The sequence below is a fragment of the Mus pahari genome, chromosome 8 (assembly GCF_900095145.1).
Source record: "Mus pahari chromosome 8, PAHARI_EIJ_v1.1, whole genome shotgun sequence".
Classification (NCBI taxonomy): Eukaryota; Metazoa; Chordata; class Mammalia; order Rodentia; family Muridae; genus Mus; species Mus pahari.
The window spans coordinates 24,941,985-24,948,278 of record NC_034597.1 but is presented as its reverse complement, the minus strand read 5'-3'; the positions used below and the strand labels follow the sequence as shown (position 1 = coordinate 24,948,278).

General features: G+C 44.9%; 1 non-coding gene across 1 annotated transcript; it reads right to left on the bottom strand.

Annotated features, from left to right (window-relative positions):
- Positions 1-6,190: 6,190 nt before the first annotated feature.
- On the bottom strand, positions 6,191-6,294 carry LOC115064654. The gene has a single exon (XR_003844470.1). It is a non-coding gene; the product is annotated as a U6 spliceosomal RNA (small nuclear RNA).

Below are 6,294 nucleotides of genomic sequence, written 5' to 3'. Positions count from 1 at the left end.
TCTTTTTGGAGTGTTCGGTGGGACTGGCTCTGTACAATATATGCATCGGCGCTGGCATCTGGAGGTCATACACTCATATAAGAAACAAATTCTAAACTAGGCACAAGACTCCAGTTCTGTGGACTTGCAGGACAAGGAAGTAGCTACTAGTTCTCCATCCATGAAGACTGTTCATGGAAGCCACATGCTGGTTAAGTGATTCAAAGCCAAGCAAAGAATGGGTGAGTCCTTGGAAAAGATCATGGAAAAGGTATAAGTGACAAGCTAGCTAATGTGCTCACCACGGCAGGTGCCACCAGACTGTAAGGAGGAAGTGACACTGCACTGGATGATGCTCACGAATCTGCCACAGTTCCTGACTTCCCTCACCTGTGACAGGAAAGGGCTGATGACAAGAATGTGGCCATGGTATTGCCTACCCTGTGTGGAAGACAGATGTGGGGTAGGGCACACGGAACACTGCCAAAAGATACACACCTGCACAAAGACCCGTGCATACAGGTGCCAAGAGCTAAATGTTACATTCCCCATCATCTGTGCAAAATGGAGTTACACCCTGGTAAAACCACTGAGGGTGGGAAAATGCATGAATCAAGCCAACTTACTGAGCATCAATCTTAGTGTCACATCACCCAGAGCTGACAGGCTTCTGCTGCTGCCCAACTTCTCAAGTGAGTATCATATCTATCGTATACCATATCTAAATTCAAAGTGCATACATAGTATGGGTTCTATAGAATATGCACTGCCTTTACATCATGTCAAAGTGTGTTAAAAAAAAAAAAAGAAAAATTCCAAATTGAAATATCACTGGGTGGGAGACTCTAAAAATTAGCCATAGTTTGAGGTACACCTACCCTGCATAGCCAAGGTTGAACAAAATGACAGAACAGAACCACGTCCACACACACAAGCCTTACCTGACTTGTTGGCACTCGCGGACTGACAGCCATCCTCAAGTTCTCTGTTCCCTCCCACAGTGGTTTCTCTCTTGCCCAGTGGTCCCTGTTCTGGAGTGTCCCTCAGAACACCTGCCGGTCGTCAGTGTCTGTCTGGCTTCTAATCAGCAAGCCAGTCTTCATCTGAAACCTCTGAGGGACCCCATAGACTGCCACGTAGACCCGCTTTTCCCAGAGTCTCCCTCTGCCATTGCCGTCTCCTTGTCTCTGGCACGAATCACTCTTCAAATAAATCTCCTACCACCTCAAGAGCAATCTGCCCCATGTTCCCCTTGAACCCCAATTAGACTCACTCCCCAGAATTGTAGCTTCAGATAAACAGGAGCGATGCTGCCCCAGGGCAGACCTGCCTTACAAAATGATTACACAGAGGCCTTGGCTCTGCCAGGAGACTTGGCACTCTGTAACTTCTGGACAAATCTCTCCCGTAGAACTTGAGAATGAAATTAGAGGTTGGCCATTGTGTTCAATTGTCACAGTAAGTTTCTACATAGCTCTGAGAGCCGCCATTAGTGTCAGAGGTGGACAGTGTGGGGGGTAGGGCAGGTATTCCAGAGGCACTGGAAGTCTCTTGTTGACAAGTGTGCCACCTAGCATCCTGAGCAGGCTCCAGCATACCCCCCCACAGTGACCGTCAGCCGTAACAGTCACTAAAGGGTGCTTGTACTATTTTGTGGCGTGAGACCAGTACTTCTTGGCCTCTCTCATTTGGCCTTGACCATTTAGTGTTCTGCCTTATTATCTGCTTCATACAGATAGAATTCCCAGGAAGTAAGTACTTCAGCTCTGCTTTACAAGAGATGGAGATTCTGTAGAAAGAAGTACTGCCAGGATACATTTGTGTTTGGTCTGTGAAGAGCTTTTTACAAACTGAGTTAGTAAAAGGAAAGGTTCTGATTGCCAATGGCTCAGTGGTAGTAAGCCCTAGCAGGAAGACACTACAGAGAATGTCAGGGGTACTCTGTGGGTTCTGGCAATCAAATCCACTCATCACCAATGAGGAAGAACACTTTCACAGAAAGGACACTGTCTCTTACTTGGAGTTGCTACCTCCGAGCCTGGCTATGTAGTAGACAGATTTCCCACCTTTACCCTCAGGCATTCTTTAGAAGATGTAAGATACAGGTCTTGTAGGAGCCATGCCTTCACGTTTAATGAATGCTTGCTGTAAGCTTGCTTCTGCTGTAAGGTAGTGTCTGGTAGATCAATGCAACTTCCTGCTACTCTTAGTCTTCTAAGACTCCTTTTTTAACATTGAAAATTCAGTGTTATTCAGATATTTCGTGGTGTCTGTGGAGTTGCACAAAGGGCTCTTAGGAATGATCCCTACCCCACCCCCAGCACCTCTCTATGCACCACTTGAACATGGACCCCAGTCTTCTAAATCAAACTCCTGGTTGGAAATCATTTTATATTTCTCATTGTTACAAATCTTTGCTATCAAAAGGACAAACAGTAATCTAACTTTCCTATCACACTCTTTTGAATAGATGCCCAAAGGATTTTTAATTTGTTTCAAACTTCAGTAATTGCACTAAAAAAATCTTTTGTATTATTTTTCTCATGTGATATCAAGGATATACTATAAAACTTCAACACTTAGATTTAAATCTTCTATTTCAGGAATATTTGAATGACTATTCCAAATTGTCCTCGAATGGAAGTATTTATGTCTGAATCCTCATGGTAAGTCTTTATCGCCAGTTACCTCTATGTTGGTTGTGTATTACTTTTCTGCTGCTGTGATAAAACACCATAACCAAAAGTAATTTACAGAAAAAGTTTATTTGGGCTCACAATTGCAGAAGAATTCATAATGACAGGAGGAGCAGACTGATTATATTTTATTTGTACACACAAAGTAGAGAGAGGAAGTGGGCAGAGTCTATAAACACTCAAAAAACCCTGCTTCTCTATGAATACTTCCTCCAGCAAGGCTCCACCCGCTAACGGTTTCATAAACTCCCACACAGCGCCACCAACTGGGCAGCAAGTGCTCAGATGGCTAAACCCACAGAGAACATTTCTCATTCACCACCAAACTCAGACATAAGCTTAAATCTTTTCAGGAATAGTCTTTGAATGACTATTCAGAATAGCACTTCACTGTTCTGACCCCTCACTTTGGTTACATATCTAACACTTGTTATTGATACCTTTGTCCTGCTCACCTGGCCTCCTCACCTGGCCTCCTCACCTGTGCTGCTCACCTGGCCTCCTCACCTGTGCTGCTCACCTGTCCTGCTCACCTGCCCTCCTCACCTGTGTTGCTCCCCTGCCCTGCTCACCTGTCCTCCTCACCTGCCCATCTCACCTGCCCTTCTCACCCATCCTGCTCACCTACCCTCCTCACCTGCCCTCCTTACCTGCCCTCACCTGTCCTGCTCACCTGCCCTCCTCACCTGCCCTGCTCACCTGCCCTCCTCACCTGCCCTCACCTGTCCTGCTCACCTGCCCTCCTCACCCATCCTGCTCATCTGTCCTGCTCACCTGCCCTCCTCACCTGCCCTGCATACCTGTGCTGTGCTTATGATCAGAATTTTTCCGTTTTGTTGAGAAACTGCTTCTCTCCGGCATTAATGTTTCATAAGGAGCCATTTATTGGGTTTATTTGCTTATTTGTGTCAAGTACTTTCTTGATGTTTCAACTGATTTTGAGTTTTGGGGTCCTATGTGACATTTCTAATTTCTGAAAATGAACTTGGAAATAGACTATAGGTTCATCTACTTTTCAAAAAAGAATGTTAATTTCCTCAAAATAATATCTTTATGAGTTATTTGGGAATGTCATATGACGCACCCTATCATGCTAGCCTCCATTGCTCTCAGGTCCACCCACCCCCACACACACCCTTTCACCTTCCCCACACACAGACAAACAAATTATAGAAGTTTGGTCTGCTTCTTCCTCCCAGTTCCATGTTCCCAGAAGTAAGACTCAGACTCAAACTATATTTACAAATACCTTGGCCATGTAGTTAGGTTCTCCCCTGGCTAGATCACAACTTAACATAACCCAATTATTTTAACCTACAATCTGACATGTGGCTTGTTACCTATGATTAGGTGTCATGCATCCCTCTTGTCATATCTTTCTCGGTGAATCTGCTGTGCCTGGCTCTATCCCCAGAATTCATTCTGCTCCTGTATATCCCATCTCCTATTGTCTACCCTTTCCTATAGGACACAGGTTTGTTTGTTTTTTAAATTGACAGGTGATGCATCTATACAATACACAAGAAATTCTCTCTCTACACAAACCAAAACCATCAAGTTCAATTTGCATTGAACACACACTCACTGAAGCATGGTCAAACTCCTAAGGGCCAGCCCCTCAAAGAAACTGAGTCCTTCCTTACCTACATCCCTGCCGGAACTGTTAAAAGCTGCATTTCAGCATCTTTATCAGGACTCTCTTCGCCGTCCGTCTGGACTGGCGGGAGGTTGTCACAGAAGCCTTTGATATCATAATTCTCAGTTATGAGTCTGCAGTCACTGGTACCACAGCTAAAGTAGCTTCCTTGTTCATAGCAGCTAGCAGCAGCATGGATCACGGACTTCCACATGGCCTTTGGCTGTAGCACAGCTCCTGGACATCAGTATCGTTGCTGATAGCAGCATGGATCACCATCGTCAACATGGTTTCTGTTGGCAGCATAGACCACTGACCTTAGCATGGCACACAAGTCTTTCCTGGAGGCTAATCCAGAAAAGGAAGCACTCTTCATCTCCATACCTTGTTGCTCGGAATCAGGGTGATCATGCTGGGCAGCGTGTCTGGGGATTGGCCCTGTGCAGGCTGCTGTAAACTACCCTGCCCCCAGTGCTGGCATCCCCACAGAAACAATGGGCATGATCTTAATGCATGTTCTCCCCCACCCCAAACTGGGTGAGGAGATGATCACCATCATCATCACCATCAGCATCATCACCATCAGCATCATCATAATCATCACATCATTGTCATCCCTGTTGAGCAATGACATGCTCCCATCCACCAACACATCTCTAGTTCCTCTTTTCTAAGATGCAAGCACAGCTCTGTTCTACCATCTTTTTCCCAATCCCATGAAATCACCTTTTAAAAGCATCTTTTCTTAAGTCTTGCTTTTAGTTGTTCCTGAGATATTTTGCACTCCACTGGCTCATTCTCCCTACTACATCTTCCTGAGAAGCCTCCATGGGTCTCTCTGGCTCCCCAGAGGCAGCCCTGCTGGCAGCCACTGCCACATTATTTGCAATAGACAATCTCCCAAGTCATGTTTCTTGCTACAGCCACGGGGCAGCGTTCTGGCGTGGTGCAGCTCTTCCGCGGTGGCTGCAGGAGTGACAGTGAGGGCAGGTAAGATTTCTGTTTTTAATTCTGTGTGTATGTGGGGGTTTGTGGGTGTATGCATGTAAGTTTGGGTACCAGAAGAGGGCATCAGATCCCTTGAAACTGAAGTTAAAGACAGGCATGCTTCTCCATGTGGGCCCAGGGGATGGAGCTCGGGTCTTCTGGAGCAGCAGCAAGCACTCTTAGGTTTCCTGGACCTTTCCCACGGGGATTTGATTATAACCGGGTTTTGTTTGTTTTTCTGTTTTCTTTTCTTGGGAGGTAGGGACTTTTGGTGACTTTCATGTACCTTTTATACCTTTAGTGAATTAACTCGCTGTCTGAGCTCTTCTGATTCTACTCTCTTCTATGTGGACTTCTTCACCCTTTCTCCCTGTTCTGCTCAAATTTTGTTCTAAGATTCACCCTTAGTGTGTGACTCTGTTAAAGGAATTATACTTCACCTGGCAGTGGTAGCCCACACCTTTAATCCTAGCAATTAGGAGGCAGAAGCTGGTGGATCTCTGAGTTCAAAGACAGTCTGTTCTACAAAGAGAGTTTCAGGACAGCCAGAACTACAGAGAGAAATTCTGTCTGAGAAAAAAACAAAAAACAAAACAAAACAAAAAAAACAAAACAAAAAACCCAAAACTATACTTCACTAAGCCCTCAATTCTTAATGTTAAATAATGTATATACACTTGATAAAATACTTTATAAAAACATTGTTTTATATTTTATAGACCTTGGTCCCTACCACCTCCTTTTTTAATTTAAACAATTTATTAGATATTTTCTTCATTTACAATTCAAATGCCCCTATACCCCTCCCTGGCCCTGCTCCCCAACCCACCCACTCCTGCTTCCTGGCCCTGGCATTCCCCTGTACTGGGGCGTATAATCTTTGCAAGAGCAAAAAAATATGGAACACTTCACGAATTTGCGTGTCATCCTTGTGCAGGAGCCATGCTAATCTCTGTATTGTTTCAATTTTAGTATATGTGCTGCCGAAGTGAGCAC